The 21,263-nt window shown below is 35.1% G+C and overlaps 1 protein-coding gene across 1 annotated transcript in view; it reads right to left on the reverse strand.

Moving 5' to 3' along the window:
• GPR158 (G protein-coupled receptor 158) overlaps positions 1 to 21,263 on the reverse strand; it is a gene marked incomplete at both ends in the record, with an annotated part of 240,943 nt that overhangs the window by 196,107 nt on the left and 23,573 nt on the right. The gene's annotated exons all lie outside the window — the stretch shown is intronic.

The following is a 21,263-nucleotide window of genomic DNA, read 5'->3' on the forward strand; positions in this document are numbered from 1 at the left end:
ATAGATGTAGTTTTAATATTTTGAGAACTCTCCATTCTGTTTTCCATATAGCTGAAGCAGTCTGCATTCCCACCAACAGTGTACTAGGGTTCCTTTTATTTCATGCCCTAACCAACACTTGTTGCTTCTGGTCTTTTTGCTATGGGCCATTCTTTCTCGTGGGGGTGCTCAGTGTGGTTCTAATTTACATTTCTCTAATGACAAGTGACAATGAACATTTTTTCACATGCCTGTTTGCCACCTGAATGTCTCTTTTAGAGAAATGTCTATTTAGCTCTTCTGCCCATTTTTTAATAGGGTTACTTAATTTTTGTTGAGTTGTATGAGTTCTCTGAACACCTTAGATATTTAGTCCCTTGTGTATGATTTGCAAATATTTTCTATTTCTTAGAGTAGCTTTTCATTTTAATGACAGTTCTTTTGCTGTTGAAATTTTTGTTTTATATACTTTCATTTATTTATTTTTACTTTTCTTTCCCTTACCACTTTTGTAGAATCCCAAGTAAGATTCATATCAATGAAAAGGGCCTGTATCAAAAAGACCAGAAAAAAGTGTTGGCCATGTGTAGAAAAAAACAAACCTTCTTACACTACTGGTAGAAATGTCGAATGGTCCAGCCCCTATGGAAAATAGTATGGAGATTTCTCAAACTATTAAAAAGAGATTTACCATACGAACCAACAACTCTTTGGTATCTATCCAGAGAATGCAAAACACTAATTCACACTCCTATGTTCACTGCAGCACTATTTACATTAGCCAAGTTATGGAAACAACCTAAATTCTCAATGATAAAAGAAGATATGGATATATACACAAGGAATACTACTCAGGCATTAAGAAAAAAAATCTTGCCATTTGTGACATGATAGAACTGAGAGGATTATACCAAGCAAACTAAATCAGAAGGAAAAAGACAAATACCAGTGATTTTGCCTGTATGAAGACTATAAACAAAAACAATAGACAAAACTAAATCAAAACAAACACTAGGGCCTCCCTTGGTAGCGCAAGGGGTTGAACACCGCACTATGAAGTAATCCACAGCGTCTGCAGCACGAGCTCAATCCCCGGCCAGCCAGAGAGAAACCCACATGGTGTGGCAGACCTCTCCTGTCTCACCCGCTGCTCCCCTCAACAGTGTATTTCAGTAGAGTCATCTGTTCTGTTCCCCACTCTGTCTCTGGTGAATCTTCTCACCCACCCCCAACCACACCCCGCATCTCTGGCCTATACCCCAGGTCTTCTATGCATAAATAAATAAATCTTTAAAAAAAAAAAACAAAAACACTAGAACTCTTTTTTTTTTTTTTTGAGAATATGAACACAATGTTCTCTTTTTTTTTTAAATAATAAATTTTATTTTTATATTCCCCATACAATTGCAACCCCCCCATTTTGACCCTAATCCCTCCCCTCCCGCCCCCCACCCCCCAAAAAGTGTCTCTGGTTCATAGTTTTTGTTGATTTTGATTTTCACTTTCTTATAGTTATTCATTTTCCTGGTCCCTTATTTAAGTTTTCTACATTCCTGCTATGAGTGAGACCATCTGGTATTTTTCTTTTTCTTTCTGGCTTATTTCGCTGAGCATGATTCCTTCCTGCACCATCCATGTTGCTGCAAATTGCATGTGTTTATCTTTTTTGAATGCTGAGTAATATTCCATGGTGTATATGTACCACATCTTCTTGATCCAGTCATCTATTTTTGGGCATTTGGGCTGTTTCCAAACTAGAACTCTTAACGCAGAATTGAAGGCTACCAGAAAGTGGGGGGAGAGTGGGGAGTAAGTGGGGGAAGAAGCCTAAAAGACTACAGTTCAGGATTATGGTAGATTTCATGCTAAGTGGGATGTGGTAATACACATCTAAAGAGGTGTGAACCAATACCCCTAAAACATAAGTATTATAAACTATTACCTCAATGAAACATAACACAATTTTTTTTTAATAATAAATTTTATTTTTATGTTCCCCATACAGTTGCAACCCCCCCTTTCTGATCCCAATCCCTCCCCTCCTGCCCCCCACCCCCCCAAAAGTGTCTCTGTTTCATAGTTTTTTGTTGATTCTGATTTTCACTTTCTTATAGTTATTCATTTTCCTGGTCCCTTATTTAAGTTTTCTAGATTCCTGTTATGAGTGAGACCATCTGGTATTTTTCTTTTTCTTTTTGGCTTATTTTGCTGAGCATGATCCCTTCCAGCACCATCCATGTTGCTGCAAATTGCATGTGTTTATCTTTTTTGAATGCTGAGTAATATTCCATGGTGTATATGTACCACATCTTCTTGATCCAGTCATCTATTTTTGGGCATTTGGGTTGTTTCCAAAGCTTAGCTATTGTAAACAGTGCTGCTATAAACATAGGGGTGCAGATGTTCTTTGGAATGGATGTTTCTGTGTCCTTTGGGTAAATACCTAGGAGTGGAATTGCTGGATCATATGGAAGCTCTATGTTTAGTAGGTCCAGAAATCTCCACACAGCTCTCCATAGTGGTTGGACCAGTTTGCACTCCCACCAACAGTGCAGAAGAGTTCCTTTTTCTCCACACCCTCGTCAACATTTGTTGTTGCTAGTTTTTTTAATATGTGCCATTCTCACTGGTGTGAGATGGTATCTCATGGTAGTTTTGATTTGCATTTCCCTGATTACAAGTGATGTTGAACTTTGTTTCATATGCCTGTTGGCCATTTGCATTTCCTCTTCAGAGAAGTTTCTTTTTAGCTCTTCTGCCCATTTTTTGACTGGATTATTTTCTTTGTTGTTGTTGAGTCTCATCAGTTCTTTGCAGATTTTTGTGATCAGTCCTTTATCATTAGTGTTGGGTGCAAAAATGTTCTCCCAGTTGGTGGGGTTTCTCTTTGTTTTTGTTATTGTCTCTTTTGCTGTGCAGAAGCTCTTTAATTTGATGTAGTCCCAGCTGTTTATCTTCGCCTTCACTATCACTGCTTTGGGTGATGTGTCTGTAAAGATGTCTTTGATGTGCAAATCACGTAGTGTTTCGCCTATATTTCCTTCTATATATTTTATGGTTTCAGGTCTTATGTCTAGTTCTTTAATCCATTTTGAGTTGATTTTTGTGTATGGTGTGAGGTAGTGGTCAAGCTTCATTCTTTTGCATGTAGCGACCCAGTTTTCCCAGCACCATTTATTGAACAAACTTTCTTTGCTCCAATGCATAGTCTTTGCTCCTTTGTCAAAGATTAGTTGACCATAAATCTGTGGGTTTATTTCTGGATTTTCTATTCGATTCCATTGGTCTGTATGTCTGTTCTTGTTCCAATACCATGCAGTTTTGATGATTATGGCTTTGTAGTATAGTTTGAAGTCTGGGCGTGTGATGCCTCCATTCCCTTCTTTTTTTTTCAGGAGAGCTTTGGCTATTCGGGGTTTTTTGTGATTCCATATGAATTTCATCAATAATTGTTCTATTTCTTTGAAGAATGACATTGAAATTTTGATTGGAATAGCATTGAATCTGTATATTGCTTTTGGTAGGATGGCCATTTTAATAATGTTTATTCTTCCAATCCATGAGCAGGGGATGTCTTTCCATTTCTTTGTGTCTTCTTCTATTTCTTTTAACAGTGTTTTATAGTTTTCTTTGTATAGGTCCTTTACCTCTTTTGTTAGATTTATTCCCAAATATTTGATTTTTTTTTGTTTCAATAATAAAAGGGATGGTTTTTTTATTTCTTCTTCTTCAGATTTATTGTTTGTATATAGGAAGGCTACTGACTTTTGCATGTTGATTTTGTATCCTGCCACTTTACTGAACTGATTGATGAGTTGAATTAGTTTTTCTGTGGAGTTTTTGGGGTTCTCTACGTATATTATCATATCATCTGCAAATAGTGATAGTTTGACTTCTTTTCCTATTTGGATTCCTTGGATGTCTTTCTCTTGTCTTATTGTTCTGGCTAGGACTTCCAGTATTATATTGAAAAGCAGTGGTGAGAGTGGACATCCTTGTCTTGTTCCAGATCTTAATGGAATTGCTTTCAGCTTTTCACCATTGAGAATGATACTGGCTGTTGGCTTGTCATAGATGGCCTTTATGATGTTGAGGTATGTTCCTTTTATCCCAAGAATTTCAAGGGCTTTTATCATGAATGGGTGTTGCACTTTGTCGAAAGCTTTCTCAGCATCTATTGATATTATCATATGGTTTTTATATTTCTTTTTGTTGATGTGTTGGATAACGTTGATTGATTTTTGGATGTTAAACCATCCTTGTGTCCCTGGAATGAATCCTACTTGGTCGTGGTGAATTATCTTATGGATACATTGTTGGATTCTGATAGCTAAAATTTTATTGAGGATTTTTGCATCAGTGAACATAACACAATTTTTAATAAAAATAAATAATTGCATTTGACTGCAAAAACAAACACTTAAAAAGCTCAAGAAACTACATCATACAATCATTTTTGTTTAACTTAAAAACATATCTTGACCAGTGATATCCTTTTTTTCACATGTATATAAAAGCTGTTTTAATAAATATTTTGTCTTCTCAACTAACATAATTTGTTTTCATACTATCATATTTTAAAAGTACAGTCACATTTTAAAACATATGTGACCACTACTCTAGGAATGGTTGGGACTCCTAGAACCTTGCCCAAATTATACCATTTCTTAGCCCAACATAACTTAGCAATTAAGAGTTTCTGGCTTTCATTTTTCTTTCTGGAAGGCAGTGATTTCTTTTTTAAAGATTTATTTTTATTTATACAAGCACTAGGTACAGTCAGAGGAGAATTCACCAGAGCCAGAGCAGGGAACAGAACAGGCAGACCGATGAAATACACTGCTGAGGGGAGCAACAGGTGCAGCAGGACAGGTCTGCTGCACCATATGGGACCCTCACCTGCAGCCAGGGATCGAACCGGTGCTGCAGAGGCTGCAGGCAGCTTCACAGCCCAGCGCTCAAAGGCTGCACCACCAGGGGAGGCCCAGTGATTTTTTTTTTTTAAAGGAAAGAAAGAAAAGAATATAAAAAAAAAAGGGAACAGAGCAAAGGGGAAATGAGAAAACAGAAAATAAAGGCAAAGGCAATGAAGGCAAAGAAGGAAAGAATGGCAGGAGGGATAGTAGGAAGAAAAGTCAAAACTAGTGAAGGTAAGTTCTTTCAATTATATATTTATAAACACTATAAAACCTGAAATCAAAAAAAATTACGTTTAATTTGGTAATGTGATTGTGGAGGAGGATTTACATGGATTTAGCTGAATTGTATTTGTAAAATTCTCTATTTACATGTCAAAAAGAAACAGAAATGCAGTTTTTAAAAGCATCATGTGTTTGTTCATTCTTTCAAATTAGGTAAGTGACAAAAATACTCACAATGGTGAATTGAAAATAATCACTAGTCAATTTGTAGAGCCACCTACTCTGAATTCTTTATTCCCTTTTTACAAAATGCATCTAGCACAAATCAAAAACAATGGAGACTAAAGCATACAACTAAGTCATTATGGCATGTACAGAGTTTTTATTTGATTCTAAAAATAATAGTAGAATATAGTATTTATGACAATAGAAGTTCTCTAATAAGAATTAAAACCATCAATTTTAATTGAACCTCTATTCATTTTTAATTAGAACTGCTTGCGATCAGTAAATGAAGTAAATTTTAAATGAAGTAAAATATAAAACAAATTAAAATTAGACCTACAAGTATCTTGAGTAACCAATCTCTACCTGGAATTTTCCATTCTTGAAGGAAAATGCAATACCTGGCAAGTTGTGGTAAAATTCATCTAAAACTTTCTTGTGGGTATGATCTAGTAATGAAAGCCAGTGACCATTACAGATACTCTTGTACATGAGTAGGGTGTTATGCAGAAGCTTAAACCACAAATACTCATACATCAGAATTGCCAATCCAAATTCTTAATTGAGATGTAATCTATATTAATTTCTTAAAATATCTGAGTTTCAGTTTTCTCATCTGTAAAATTACAATTAATAGATATTTTCTAAAATAGTTTTGAGGATTAAATACAACCTGTATAAATTTATATCATATGTATGTGCATATACACATACACAGTAAAATGGCATTTTATTTCACACATACATATGAGTATACACACATAAGACACAGTGAAAGGTCAGCACCCAATAAATGTAGTTATTCTAATTAACAATAATCAAAGAATTTTAATTTTTTTATAGAAAATAGATATTATAATTATAAATAATCAATTCAAGGATATAAAGTGTTATGGAAAATAGCTACTACTTATAGAAAATTACTGTGCAAATCTTTTATAGACATATTGCAGAATCATTCCAATTCATGGAACTATAAGTCATAGGAAAGTTAAGAAACACATGCAGTACTTTGAATTACTATTTTAATTATTATACAATAATGTTTTGAGAAAAAAATAGAGAATGTCATAATCATATCAATTTTTTTAAAAAATCACAGTGGCAGCAGGACAGCTGATGAATTGTAAAGGACTAAAACCAAGACAGAAGAGAATAGAGAAAATACCAAGGTAGAATTGACAGGATCTCACAAATGAATGGATGTGAGAGTACGGAAAAGCAAAAGCTCAACTCTTGCACCAGAGAGAAATGGATATCAAGTTCTTTTAGAACTCAAAATCTAGTCAACACAGACCAAGGAAGAAAGGCACAGGATTTCATTTCCACTCACCTTCACTTACTATCCCATCCTTAGCCACAATACATGCATCATTGTTGCAAAGGTAACAAAACATCATTGGACAGCTGCCAATCAAATATTTCATCTGTTTAAATAAATCTCTGTAAAGTTTTTTCACTAAAAAAATTTGATTCTAGGGTTGCTATTTAAAAAATAAATAAAATAGTAAAATGACATTTTATTTTACATGAATGGCATTCATTTGATCTTAAGAATGACTTGATTGAACCCAAGAAAATGATGTTTACTGAATTCAAAATCCATGAATTAAAAACAAAAACTACATGCTGACCAGTTTAGCAAATGACAGGAATAAAATTTCACACCAAAAAAAATTTTCCAGAAAAAAATTTTCAGGTGTTACCTGAATATTCCATCTATTGTAAACAGCACTATCTAACAGACCCATAGTCTTAACACACTCAGGGCTGAAAAATTCTGTAAAGTTCTACATGCTTTAAGACACAAATGATTTTCAGTTTACACTCAAAATTCCAATATGAAAATTTGAAGTATAAAATACAATTTAAAAAAGTTCATCCTTTGACATTTTGGTAAAATTTGTTTAAAATGAAATTTTTTAACTCAAAATATCTAATTAAATAGCAAGTACAGATTTTTCATGTAATTCAATCACTATAGCTAGAAATACAATCAAACTTAAATGTGAAATTTTACTCCAGAGAGACTGCCATTTTAACAAACATAATTATTGTGCTTGTGCCATTCATCAAGTGAGGTCTCTGAAGTTTGGGGGGAGGGGAGAGAAAAGGTGTGAATGACAAAGAGGTATAAAGGATGGGGAGGAAAGAAAGTTGCTAACAGAGTAGATCTCAAAAGTTCTCATCACAATGAAAAAATTGCAACTTTGACATTGGGCTTAGTGCTTAGTGGAGTCTGAGGCTAAAATTATGAGAAGGGATGGTGGAAGAGCAAAGTAAAGTATAGAAATCTGTCAATAGTATCATCAAAGCGAGAAAGAGTGAGAAAGATCAATCAAGAAGTGAGGTCGGAGTCACAATTATGTGGTAATCGATGAACTCACTCAAACTTTGAGATGCCCTCTCAAACTTTTTGGTCTTGGGACCCCTTTAAACTCTTGAAAACTATTAATAATACTAAAGAGCTTTATTTATGTTGGTTATATCCATTGATATTTTCCATATTGGATATTAAAACTGAGAAATTACAAAAATATTTATTAATTCAGTTTAAAATAATAAATCCAAAAGACACTAACATTCAAAACAAAATGAAAATCAGCAAGAAGAGTACCCTTGTTTTACATTTCTGTGTATCTTCTTAATGCCTGACTCATGAGTAGACAACTAAATTCTCATATCTCTTTCTCCACTCACTCTGCTTCTACGTCACATCTTCTGTAGCTCTCTGCACACCCATAAGGGAATGGAGGTTCTAAAGGCAAATAATGTCTTTCCAATATTATGAAGAGTTTTAACTTCACAGACTTCCATGAGAGGGTATGGAAAACCTAAGACCACAATGAAACCTGACCACATTGAAAATGATGCATTAGACAAATCTATTTTTAAAGATAGCAAAGGTACATTTTGCAGACTAGCATTAAAAGTCCATAAGTAGAGTGGCTCATCTTGTAAGTATGTGAATTCTGGACTTCAACAGAACTAGTATCTTAATGGGTCAAGCCCATTATGTTATTTCCAGATGTAAACATAGAATCAGCTTTACAGAATTTCCTCCAGGTGATCATGGAATTGTAAGCACCAGCAGGAAAAACTGCTTCTGTTTGCATAAAAGAGAGACTGTATTGACAAATCAATAATAATTTTATTGAAATAATTACAGAATCTACATTAGGTTATGGCTTTATTTCATTACAATAATTATGATAATAGAAAGCATTGCTGAGGGGCATCTCTCTTTTCTGAAGAACTATAAAAATAAAATGATCTCCACATATTTTCTATTGCAGTGTAACTGACATATAACATCACATTAGTTTCAGGTATACAACACAATTATTCAATATTTGTTAACACTGAAATGATCATTGCAATATGTCTAGTTAACATCCATTCTCACAGCTACATTTTTTTCTACTGTAATGAGGATTTTTGAGATATACTCTATTAGCAACCTTGTTTTTTCCTCATCCCCTTATACCTCTTTGTCCATTTCTCCTCCCCCCACCGCAACCTGAGACCTCACTATGTTTACCAACATCTGTTTATTTTTTAATTATTTTATTTTGCAAAATTATCCATTATGTAAATGTCCATTTTTGTTTTTATCACCCTGACTTGCTATGCTACACATAATTCCTTTGAGTTCCTTATATTTTGCTGTAAATGGCTATATTTCATGTTCCCTTACAGTTGAATAGTATTCCATAGTGTGGATATACCACATTTTCTAAATCCAATTGTCTGCTGAAGGGCATTTATGCTCCTCCCATCTCCTGACTATTGTAAGTAATGCTGTGCTGCAATAAACACCATAGAGTATATAAGGTTGTTTCTTTTGTGCGTGCGTGTGTGTGCGTGCGTGCGTGAGTGTGCGTGCATGTATGTGTTTACATTGATGGTTTCAAGTTCTTTTGGTGGATGCCAAGTGTGGGATAGCTGGTCAAAAGGTATTTCCATTTTTAATGTTTCAACATGAATCCAAACCACTTTCCATAATGGTTGCAATGGTTTACATTTCCATTAGCAATGTAATACAACTCCTGATCAATCTCCTATTAATCAGTATTTTCAGATTTTCTACTTCATGATTCAGTCTTGGCAGGTTCTATGCTCCTACAAATGTATTCATTTCTTCCAGATTGTCCAATTTGTTGGCATTTAATTGTTCATAGCCGTTTCATGATCCTTTGTATTCCTGTGGTATCAATTTAATTTCTGGTTTTATCTGAGTCCTCTCCCTGTCACTATCCCTCCCACCAACCCCCCCTCCCTCCCTTTCTCTACCCCATCTCTCTCTCTCTTTCTTCCTCTCTCTCTCTCTCTCTCTCTTTCTCTGAGTCTAGCTTAAAGATTATCAATTATGCTTATCTTATCAAATAACCAGTTCTTAGTTTCATTAATCATTTTTTACAGTTTTTAGTCTCTATTTTCAACTCTGATCTCTGTTGTTTCCTGCTTTCTACCAACTCTGGGCTTCATTTGTTCTTGTTTTCTAGTTCATTGGCATGTAGAATTAGATTGTTTATTTGAGATTTTTCTTGTTTTTTGAGGTAGGCACTTATCACTATAAAGTCCCCCTTAGATCTGCTTTTGCAATAGCCCAAAAATTCTGTTATGTTGTATTTCCATTTTCATTTGTTTCAAGATTGATTTTTATTCCTCTTTTCATTTCTTTGTTCATCCACTGACTGTTGAAATCTGTTTAATCTCCACAAATTTATAAATCTCCACATACTGTTTAATCTCCACATATTTATAAATTCTCCAGTTTTCTTCCTGCAACTGATTTCTTTTTTCATATCATTGTGATAAAAAAGATACTTGATATAATTTCAGTCTTTTGAAATTACTAAGACTTGTCTTGTGGCTTAACACAGGACCTCCTGTGGAGAGTGTTCTACGTACACTTGAGAGGAATGTGCATTCTGTTGCTTTTGGATGAAATGTTCTGCATATATCTGTTAAGTCCATCTGGTACAATATGCCATTTAAGTCAATAAGACTTTTGTGGATATCCACATACTTTTGTGTATAAAGATCTTCCCTTCTGAAACAGAGCCTGAACAAAAAAACCCTCATAATTTCTAGGCTTTTGAGTCCTTGAGTATTTCTATCCCATTGAAGCAGGCCCTGAAACAACTGACATTTTCCCCATCCCCATTACACATTATACTTCACATACAATAATTACCGTAATTCTTCTCTGTTTACAGTTTGTTTATCTATTAATCCTTCTGTTTTCAGTCACTAGATTCCAATTCCAGCCCCTACTCTTATTCCTGTTTCACCAATTCCATCCATGGTTTTCTATAGGTCTTCACAGCCCTATATGAGAGTTGATATTTTAAAAAACAGAAAGATAATTCCATGTTACACATGCTTCTGCATTATAAAGATAATGGCAACTAAACTATGAACAAGCTGAAAGAGGAAAAAACAGATTAAAAACCAGAACTTAAAATGACAAAAAATATTGAATTGGACATGTGCACATTGCTTTGAGGGCAAAAGCATTTCATTCATTTCAAAACTTTATTTTGCTTGTATCATCAACCACCTACTTACTCTCTCTCAGTATATAAATCCTGGGAAGGAGGAAAATGATAAATCGAAACCTGTCCTGGATAAATACAGAGAAATGACTCGGAAAAGATACCCCCCACAAGAGGTTGTAAATAAAGCTTTCTTCTTAGAAACAGAATGACATCAAGGAATATGATTTAACTCTTGTATAATATAATTTAACAATCAGTTAAAGCTTTCTAAATCAGCCAAGGGCTGTAGCTAAGCAACATGATTCTTCACTGTGCTCAAAAGGGGGACTGCCAAGAATCAGTAGCCTCATTTCTCACTGAAAGCTTTGACAAGTTTCCACCATATTTTATATAATTGTCACAGAAAAAGTGCCAGATTAGATCTGATTTGCTGTCATAATGGGAATTTTCCCACATAAGCTAATGATGCAAAATTATATTTAACCCCCCAAAAGTCACCCTCATGCACTCACTGTATATTCTGATTGCTTCTCATATCTAGAATTGGACAAGTAGTAATTTTTCTGCTACTGAAGATGACAAAAGCAAAGGTTTCATAGGTAAGAGGTATTTCCCCCCAATTGGCTCCTATAAATTTAGCTACATATTCCAAATCTGTTCATTAACTTCATAATTCATCAGATGTTCTCTCGCTGAATTGAAAAGATCAAGAAAGTCTGGTACTTCGAGTTCACATCCATTGGTGTGTATACAAGTCAGTTCTCTTGCTCCAGCCTCCTCTAGCCTGGCTATGGATGCTAATATTCCATCTTTAAACTTGGTCCCACTTTAACCCTCCGCCACCAGGAAGTTTGACAGTATATACATCAGCAGTAGTGTTTAAATGTGTTTATATTTTATCATATAAATATTGAATCCCCCTGGCAACTCTGTACTCAGTGAGCTGCAAAACTCCATATTCACCTTTGCTTTATTTCTGTATTCTAATCTGTATTTTAATTCAAAACTGGAAGTGAATTCCTTTAATACCTTCCCTCTTAGGTGATACCCAGACAGTGTACAGCCCTCAACAACCTCTACCTAAGGAAATGAGTTGGGTCCTGCTTCAAACGCAATTTCCCTACCATCTCAAGTCACTGTCCCTGGATTTATAGTACCACCACTGGCAAGAAATTTCCGTGGTTAACACTCACATATGTAACAAGATAGAAACCCTCATAACATTGTTCCTAATCAAAGTTTGTATGTAAGCCTGCCAACTCCTCTTGGAAATTTGTTTGGACCACAAATTTCTTATTTGGTTTAAATCTCATTTCCCATACAAGTAAGAATATAGCATGTTTCTCTTTTGAGCTGTCATGGTCAATGTAGCAAATTAAAAACATATATTAATAATATTCCCTTATATCATCTTCTTTCTGTTTCAGATTATCCCCAGTTCAAAACTGAATGCCAACTAAAGATCTTTGGTCTTTTCCCTTTCACATCCATCAATATTTATTAGTTTTATGCCACCATACAAAAAGTGTGTAGTGAGTAACTGGCAAGGTGCCAGTGAAGGTTGTACTGATAATAGTTTGCTTTATCATTATCACAAAGAAATGTGAAGTACCTACTCCTTTTTAATCCACCCACCATATATAAATAATGAGTAAGCTTATACATATAATTCCTATAGTTATAATTTCACTTCTCAAAATTAAAAGAGATCCCTTTCAAGGAAAAAAAGTTTGCTGCTGCTTACCAATTTTCTACTCATATACTATAAGGATTCAAAAAGATTTTCTCATATGAAATCACTTTTCTCTATATCCAAATTTCTCACTAATCCTTACACTATACTAGAGACTCTGCTTCTATCCCTGAATAGATACCACATATATCATTCCATGTCAATGAATGAAGAACAACATCATCAATTTAAAAAGTAATACAGTATGATCATTTCTGGCTGCATCATAATTTAACCAAGTCTTTACTACTGCATTTTAGGTTGTTTTCAAATTTTTACATAATACTGTGGTGATCAGTCTAGTAAATAGATACATGTGTCAATTTCTGAATATTTCCTTAAATATTCAGGATAGAAAAGAAGAATGTATGGAACAAAGAAGCATGCACTTCTACCAATAATGCATGAGACTATCCATTTTACAAAGTCCTCAGCAACACTGAACATTACAAATTTTGTTTTACTACCTGGCAATACAATAAGTAAATGCCTATACTTCTAGACAATGTACTAGGGGTCATTTATTCCTATATCTCAAAATTTAATGCATTATATTTTAATTCCTCAACAAAGTTAGCACTTAAATATGCTGAAAGTCAGTTGATATATTTTTTTTATTTTTTTTTAAATAATAAATTTTATTTTTATATTCCCCCATACAGTTGATATATTTTTAAGTTCTCTGGTTCTCTTTAGAATAAAATTCTTTCTTTTAAGCTATGCCCAGCATTCTATCTCAAGCCTCTAAAATAGTACTTGGCATATAACAGGTACTAGAAATAAACACTGAATAAATAAAAACAATGAATTGAAATTCATCTATTAGAAAGTGTTCCATGGAAAAGAAAGCCTACATCTTGCTAACATAACAATAATAATTAATAAAAATAATAGTTCAGCAAACTTTAAGTGGCCCTTTTACAGAGAATCCTTGTATACCTAATTAGGGATGAGTAGACTAAAGTCAGAACTGGGTAAGATGGTATTAGGAACAATGGTCTAGAATTTAACCAGAACCCCAACACACAAACCAGCTTTCAATTTGACATAAGGAAAAAAAACACAGTTGGTCCAACCACTATGGAGAGCTGTATGGAGATTCCTCAACCTAGTAAAGATAGAGCTTCTATATGATCCAGCAATTCCACTCCTAGGTATTTACCCAAATGACACAGAAACATTAATTCAAAAGGGCACCTGCACCCCTATGTTTATAGCAGCACTATTTACAATAGCTAAGCTATGGAAACAGCCCAAATGCCCAAAAACAGATGACTGGATCAAGAAGATGTGGTACATATACACAATGGAATATTACTCAGCAATCAAAAAAGATAAACTCATGCAATTTGCAGCAACATCGATGGAGCTGGAAGGGATCATGCTCAGCGAAATAAGCCAGAAAGAAAAAGAAAAATACTGGATGGTCTCACTCATAGCAGGAATTTAGAAAGCCTAAATAAGGGACCAGGAAAAAGACAACTATAATAAAGAAAAAATCAAAATCAACAAGCAACTATAAACCAGAGACACACTATGGGGCACGGGGGCAGGGAGAGGAAGAATTAGGGTCAAAATAAGGGAGTGCAATTGTATAGAGAATATAACCAAATGAAAATGCACACATTGTGCAAAAATGAAAAATGATGTAAGAATTATATAAAGTAAAAAGAAAAGAAAAAAAACATAGTATTCTAATATCTCATAGGGATTTTAGTTTTCCTACCAAAGATCCCCTCTCTTTCCTTCCTTCCCCTTACCCCTCCCCCTCTCCCCTCACAAGATGAGGATAGCCACTGGAGAACGTTTACCTTAATTAATAGAAACATCTTATTCTGAACAGGAGAGCCAGCTTTCCTTTAAGTCATGTATGAGATATACCAGTACAGATGTTTTGGAATAATTATTTCTAACCCTAGTTTTATTAGCGATTCTGGAATCTCTCATCCAAATAAATCTCAAAAGTATAGTGAAAAACTGACAATATGATAAATTTTTATTAGTTATAGAAGGAACTATGTGACAAACTCAAACAATTAGGGCTTGACAACTTCAAAATCAAATTGAGGAATCCATATAGTAGTGATATGACTTCTTTTGGCTAAGCCTAATAAGACATGGATATGAGCCTGAACCTGAGGATATTTAGCCTAGACGAAGATAGACTTATAAGCTACCTAACAACAGTCTTCAAATATCTGAATAGTTATTATAAAGAAAAAGCTTGACTTTATTTTGGGCAATGACAGGGGGAGAAATAAAAATAATTGCTACATGTCACAAGGAGGCCATCTAACAACAGAGTTGGCTACCTCATTAATTCAACAAATGTGTCAAGAACTGTCCTAGACACCAATGAACACATGGCATTGCCTTGCATTGTAGTAAAAGAATGTAACTTTATGTTAACCACATTTTTATTGGTAACAACAGAAAAAAGTTTTACTACAAATGTAATGAAAAATGTAAATATCTAGAATATTACCAGTATTTCTTTTTCTCCACTTACTAGAAGGTTTTTATGGCTTTCAGTGTAAAATAATGAAATTAAAAATAATTTGCAAGTTTCTCACTTTTTATTTTCCATAGTGTTCATATAGTACATCATAAGAATGAATGCATAGCCTAAATTTATTTCAAATTTATCCTTAAATTTCCCTTAGTGACTTTAAAGGCAATATTACTGATTCAATAATAGGAGAAAATTCACAGACTTAAAAGGTTACAATGAGCTGTGTGATTTAACTACACCATATGCCTGACTACATTCTAGAGCAGAACTGTCAACTACAATGTCCAATATGGTTGCCACTGGTTACACGTAGCTATTAAACATCTGAATCAGGTATATGAGGCCAGTGACCTAACTTCTTAGTTGTGTTTAATTTTAAGTGGTTTATATCTTAATAATGACATGGTTAGTGACTATTGTATTGGACAACATGGTTCCAGAGACAGGCAAACAATATTATTTGTAAAGTAGAACCTTTCTAGAGAAAAGAAGAGCAAGGAAGAGATTGCAACCATGAGATGGGAACTAATCTATTGCTGTCTACAAGCAATGTCATTCAATCAGAAATTGAATAGACCTCAATAAGGTACACTAAACCCTGCTATAGCCAAATGAGTAATCTATATTTTATATAAAAGGCATTTCAAAAAAGAAGTAACTCCTCTTTTTTTTTTTTTTTTAGTTTTTTTGCATCAAATTTCTTGTATACTAAATGGTATCCTTTCTTACATTTTTAGTTTTTTAAAAATACATCTTTAAAGATTTATTAGGGACCTCCCTGGTGGCGCAAAGGGTTAAGCACCGCACTATGAAGCAATCCGCGCAGCCTCTGAAGCACAAATTTGATCCTCAGCCGGCCAGGGACCAATCCACACGGCACAGCAGACCTCTCCTGTCTCGCCCGCTGCTCCCCTTAGCAGTGTATCTCAGTCAGTCTGCCTATTCTGTTCCCCACTCTGTCTCTTGTGAATCCTCTCCACCCCCCGCATCTCTGGACCGTACCCCAGTTCTTGTATGTATAAATAATCTTTAAAAAAACAAAGATTCATTAATTTATTGTCATAGAAAAAAGTAAGGAGTAACAAATATTTTCATCCAGCACATTCCATAGAAAAGAAGAGATACTAGGAAACTATCTTAGACCTATATAAAACCTTTGGCTGAGCTGACAACACAGCCAATCTCTAGTGATTATGGATAGAACACTGAAACTGATAGCATCAGTAAGTGGTCTCCAAAGCAGAGGACATAAGAGGTTAATGGGCATGGAGGAAGAAAATATAGAGACCTATTTATATTTAATTTTTTAATTAAAAAAATTAATAAATCAAGCATTAGTAATATTTAAGACCTGGATTGACATTAATGTCTTCCTCAGTACACATCATAAGACCACACTGCTGAAAAGGCACTGGAGGTACCCCAAAAGAATACTGGGGTTTCAAGAAAGAGATATCAACAGTGGTTACTTGGTTCCTTGAATTACTTTCAAATATTAATTTTTTTTTAAAGATTTATTTATTTATTTATTTATACAAGCACTGGGTACAGTCAGAAGCGCGGGAGGGTGAGAGAATTCACCAGAGCCAGAGCAGGGAACAGAACAGACTGACTGAGGGGATCAGCGGGAGCAGCAGGAGAGGTCTGCGTGCCATGTAGGACCCTTGCCGGTGACTGGGGATCGAACTGGCGCTGCAGAGGCTGCGGGCAGCTTTGCAGCCCAGCGCTCAACCGCTGTGCCACCAGGGGAGGCCCTCAAATATCAATTTATTACCATTTATATTTGACCATCTAAGTAGGTTTATAGAGTATATTCTTTTATATTGTAAAACACTTACAATTCCTCATGAGATGAGGATAGTCTTTTCCCACAGAGATTTTCTGGTTCTCTTAAAGCAAATGACTTGCATTTGAACTCAAAGATAAGTTATGCATTGTATTTTACAAAGAAAAAAAAGGCAAATGTTCCAAATATGCTGACCTGTCCTGTGATGACAAGTGGTTGTCAGTAGTGTCTATACAGCAGGTATTTTCAAAAAACATATATACAAGCTGCTCCTTCAGAGTACAAGTGACATTTTAATAATCCATGAGAAAGCTCATTTTGAAAATGGATATTTGGAAATGTATTCAGTGTTAAGTGTCTTTGTTGCCAAAATCTAAAAATATTCACATATCCATACAGTTTAAAGTTGGAAATAAAATTCCCTAATCTTTTTGAAAATATCCCTTGTGAAATGTTGAGTAGATTTTAACCTATTCCTTTAAAATATTAAAATGCCCAGCTTTCCAACTGGTTTGCAGGGACCAATTGACATCAGTAAGATGAAAACTTGCCAGCTATATTTCAGCAAAAACCTTTACAAAAGTGGTAGATAGAACTGAATATTGAATAAGATGGCAAACACAATCAACAATTTATTTCTTCAATTTGGACTGACATACATGTGAGTAATATTTTCAACTATGGCAAACACTAAAACTAAGTAGAAAAACAAACTAAACTGAGAGAACTCTGAATCACTACATTACTATCCAAATTTTTAAATGATTAAGCATAATCAATCATAACACTAAATTTTTTTCAACAATTGTAAATCAGCCCATTATATTGCTCCCTTTAAAGATATATGTATGTTTTAAATACAATTGACATTAAAATATTATTACATCTTTCAAGTGGAATAAGTTTTCTCACTTATAACAGAAAAAAAATATTTTTTAAGATTTATTTATTTATGCATATAAGAGCTGGGGTACAGGCCAGAAATGTAGGGGGTGAGAGGACCCGCCAGAGACAGAGTGGGGAACAGAACAGGCAGATCAACCAAAGCACACTGCTGAGGGGAGCAGTGGGCGAGCCAGGAGAGGTCCACTGCACCATGTAGGCTGCTCCCCGGCCAGCCAGGGGATCGAACTCGTGCTGCAGAGGCTGCGGACAGCCCCCCAGGTTGCACCTCAACCCCCTGCGCCACCAGGGAGACCCAGTAGAAAACATAAGTTTTACAAAAAATATACTTTATAGGTTAAAAATATGCATAAACTATGGTTGGATACTTTAAAGCATTTTTATTAAATGAATGTAATCAAAAATTTCAAGGCCACTGTCCTAATGTTTTATAGTTCAAATGATAATGAAAAATTCTTATAACAGAAAATGCAAAGAAAACCTTTAAAGCAAAAATGAATATTAATTAATTTTAGTGTTCGAAAAAACTATACTAGGAGACAATGTTGTGTACTCAAGGCAAAAAAATGATAAGAAAATAGGTCAAGAATTGCTTAGATGGGGCCTCCCCAGTGGTGCAGCGGTTGAGCGCTGGGTTGCGAAGCTGCCCGCAGCCTCTGTAGCACAGGTTCGATCCCCAGCCACCAGGCAAGGGTCCCACATGGCATGCAGACCTCTCCTGCTGCCTGCTGCTCCCCTCAGCAGTGTACCTTGTCAGTCTGCCTGTTCTGCTCTCCACTCTGGCGAATTCTCTCACCTTCCTGTGCTTCTAACTGTACCCAGTGCTTATATAAATAAATAAATCTTTAAAAAAAAAAAAGAGAGAGAATTGCTTAAGTGGATAGATGATCAAATCCAAGAAAACATGATAACACCCATGTTGCCATGATCTCAATCAGTTATGAAAACACCCAGAATAATGCTGCAATCTATTTCAGGATGTCAACTAATATCTTGCCTTTCAATACCTTCAAAAACCACCTAGAGGCCTTCTAGATGCTGCAACTACCCAAATTCATTGAGAAATTATTCTCCTCACAAACCATTTTATGACTTTCTAAAATTTCCCTGAGGCTCTTTTCTTGGCCACACACCACTTTTCTGTTTCTAGCATCAGACTCACTATTCTGATTTAAGATATCTTAGACAATGAAAAGTCAATGTAACCAGACAATTTTTAAAGTGAAAATTTCACTTCAATTTTAAGTTTGAAACTTGTAACTTCCTCTAATATTATATAAACATTAAAAGACAGAACCTGCAATAAGAACAGTAAGTGCCTCTGTTTCCACTGATGCAACTATTCCCAAGGACAGGCCACTACACCCTACAAATATGAAGTATGTAAGTACTTCTCAAAATAAGTCAATTATGGTAATACCTGGAGATTTGTAATAGAAAATTTGTGACAAAGAACAACAGGGAACCAGTACAGATGAAAATGCCCTGAATAGGGATTTTTCTTTGTTTTCTCAAGCAGTAAAAACTTCAAGAGAAACTAGTTCTTAATCTCCAATTCACACCTGTATATGGAGGAAAATGAAAGTCAATAATTGCTAGTCATTGGCTTGAGGATGTGATATGGATTTGCTGAAGGTGTCTAGAGCACCAACAGCAAAATCTTAGAGAGCCAGCCCTGTATCATACTACCCACCAAGGACCTCACAGGCCCAGTCATGACAGCAAGACCTCACACTCCCAACTCCTATACTTTGACAAGGAAAGGAAGTGGAGGAATCCAGAATCGAAGTCAAAATATGCATTTTGTTGATTCAGTGTACTGCTATTTTTTGTACTGCTATTTTTTTTTTATCATTGAGGCTCTTTGTATATTTTCAAATGAAATTCACTGAACTGTAGGTTGTCTTGCAGGATATGTTTTACCAGGTATCTCTACAGTACACAAATAAATACAGTGCACCCACATATAATTCCCAAGTTACACATTTCAATTTTTGTTAACCAGAATAGAGAATTATGTTTTATCTTAAAATAATTTACTTATTTAAATGCTTTAAAAAGACACCAACAACCCAGAATTAATAACCTGACATAATGAAAATAAATCAATCTTCCAAAAGGGAAAAAGATTTTTTCCCACATAAGCATCTAGTCAAATAAACAGAGATATTATAAGAAAAGAAAATCTACACTGAGATTATTAGAAGCCAGAGGCAACAGCAACAAATTGAAAAGTAAATATCTTCTTGTTTCTAGACAGACTACTTATTGAACCATCCAAGACACAAACGAAACAAGGCTATATAGAAATGAGCACATTCAGATAAATATCCACAATATGAAAACCATGCAGAAAAAATTATATTCTGGCTAAAGACTAAGCTAAGTTCTAACTGCCACTCGCCTGGAGATAATAATTTAGGCTAGAGATACACCAAACCAGTGACTGAAATTTTATCTTTAGACATGCCAGAATCATCCAAAGGGAATCAGAGATTCAGAAGTGTTCAAAACCATGAGAATATAAGGGAAGCTGGTGAAAAGAGGATCTTAACTTTTATGAGTTGACAAAACAGAAGAATTTCATTTACATAACTGAGTTCCTCTTCGTGGGGGAGTAAAGGTGAGGACTTTATGGAGGTATATGGAGATATGGGAGGGGGTATGAAGTTGTGTGGGAATATGTGTGGGGTATTAAGGAAGTGAGGGTGAGGGATATGGTGGAGATATATGATGAATTTAGAGAGATATGGATGAATATGGGGGGGCTATAGTAGATGAAGTTGAGAAAGTTAAGAGATACTTGGGTAGAAAGGATGGAAAGCAAGTGGAGGTGTATGTAGAAGGTAGGGAGGAGGTGGGAAACTGGAAGATTATTTTTGCAGTGGTGGGGTATGAAATATGGGATTACGTGTGACATGTTATATGGAAACACACATAGGAAACATGCAATGGGCCTATGTATAAATGCAAACCTATGCTTATGGCACTGTCCTTGTCTGTTCACATAATGGCATAATAAATGCTTACAGTTAAAGTTCCTTCTAACTTAAAATCCCTTACCTTAAAATTGTTCTATTGTATGACATCTTTCACAAAAGGCAAAAATTCAAATTAAAGGTTTAGATTACATCTTTATGGTAATATATCCTTTTTTTTAAGATTTATTTATTTATGCATACAAGAACTGGGGTGTACACCAAAGTTGTGGGGGGTGAGAGGATTGAACAGATACACAGTGGGGAGGAGAACAAGTGTATCTACTGAAATACACTGCTGAGGGGGGCAGCAGGTGAGACAGGAGAGGTCTGCTGTGCCATGTGGGTCAGCTCCCTGGCCAGGGATCGAACTTTTGTTGTCATGGCTACCGATAGCTTAATAGCCCTGTGTCTTTAACACCCATTCCCCCAGGAAGGCCCTATATCCTCTATTTTAAATAGAACTGACTTTCTCACAAATTTATGGACCCAATGTTGGGGTA

This window comes from Talpa europaea (assembly GCF_964194135.1).
Source record: "Talpa europaea genome assembly, chromosome: 14".
Taxonomy (NCBI): Eukaryota; Metazoa; Chordata; class Mammalia; order Eulipotyphla; family Talpidae; genus Talpa; species Talpa europaea.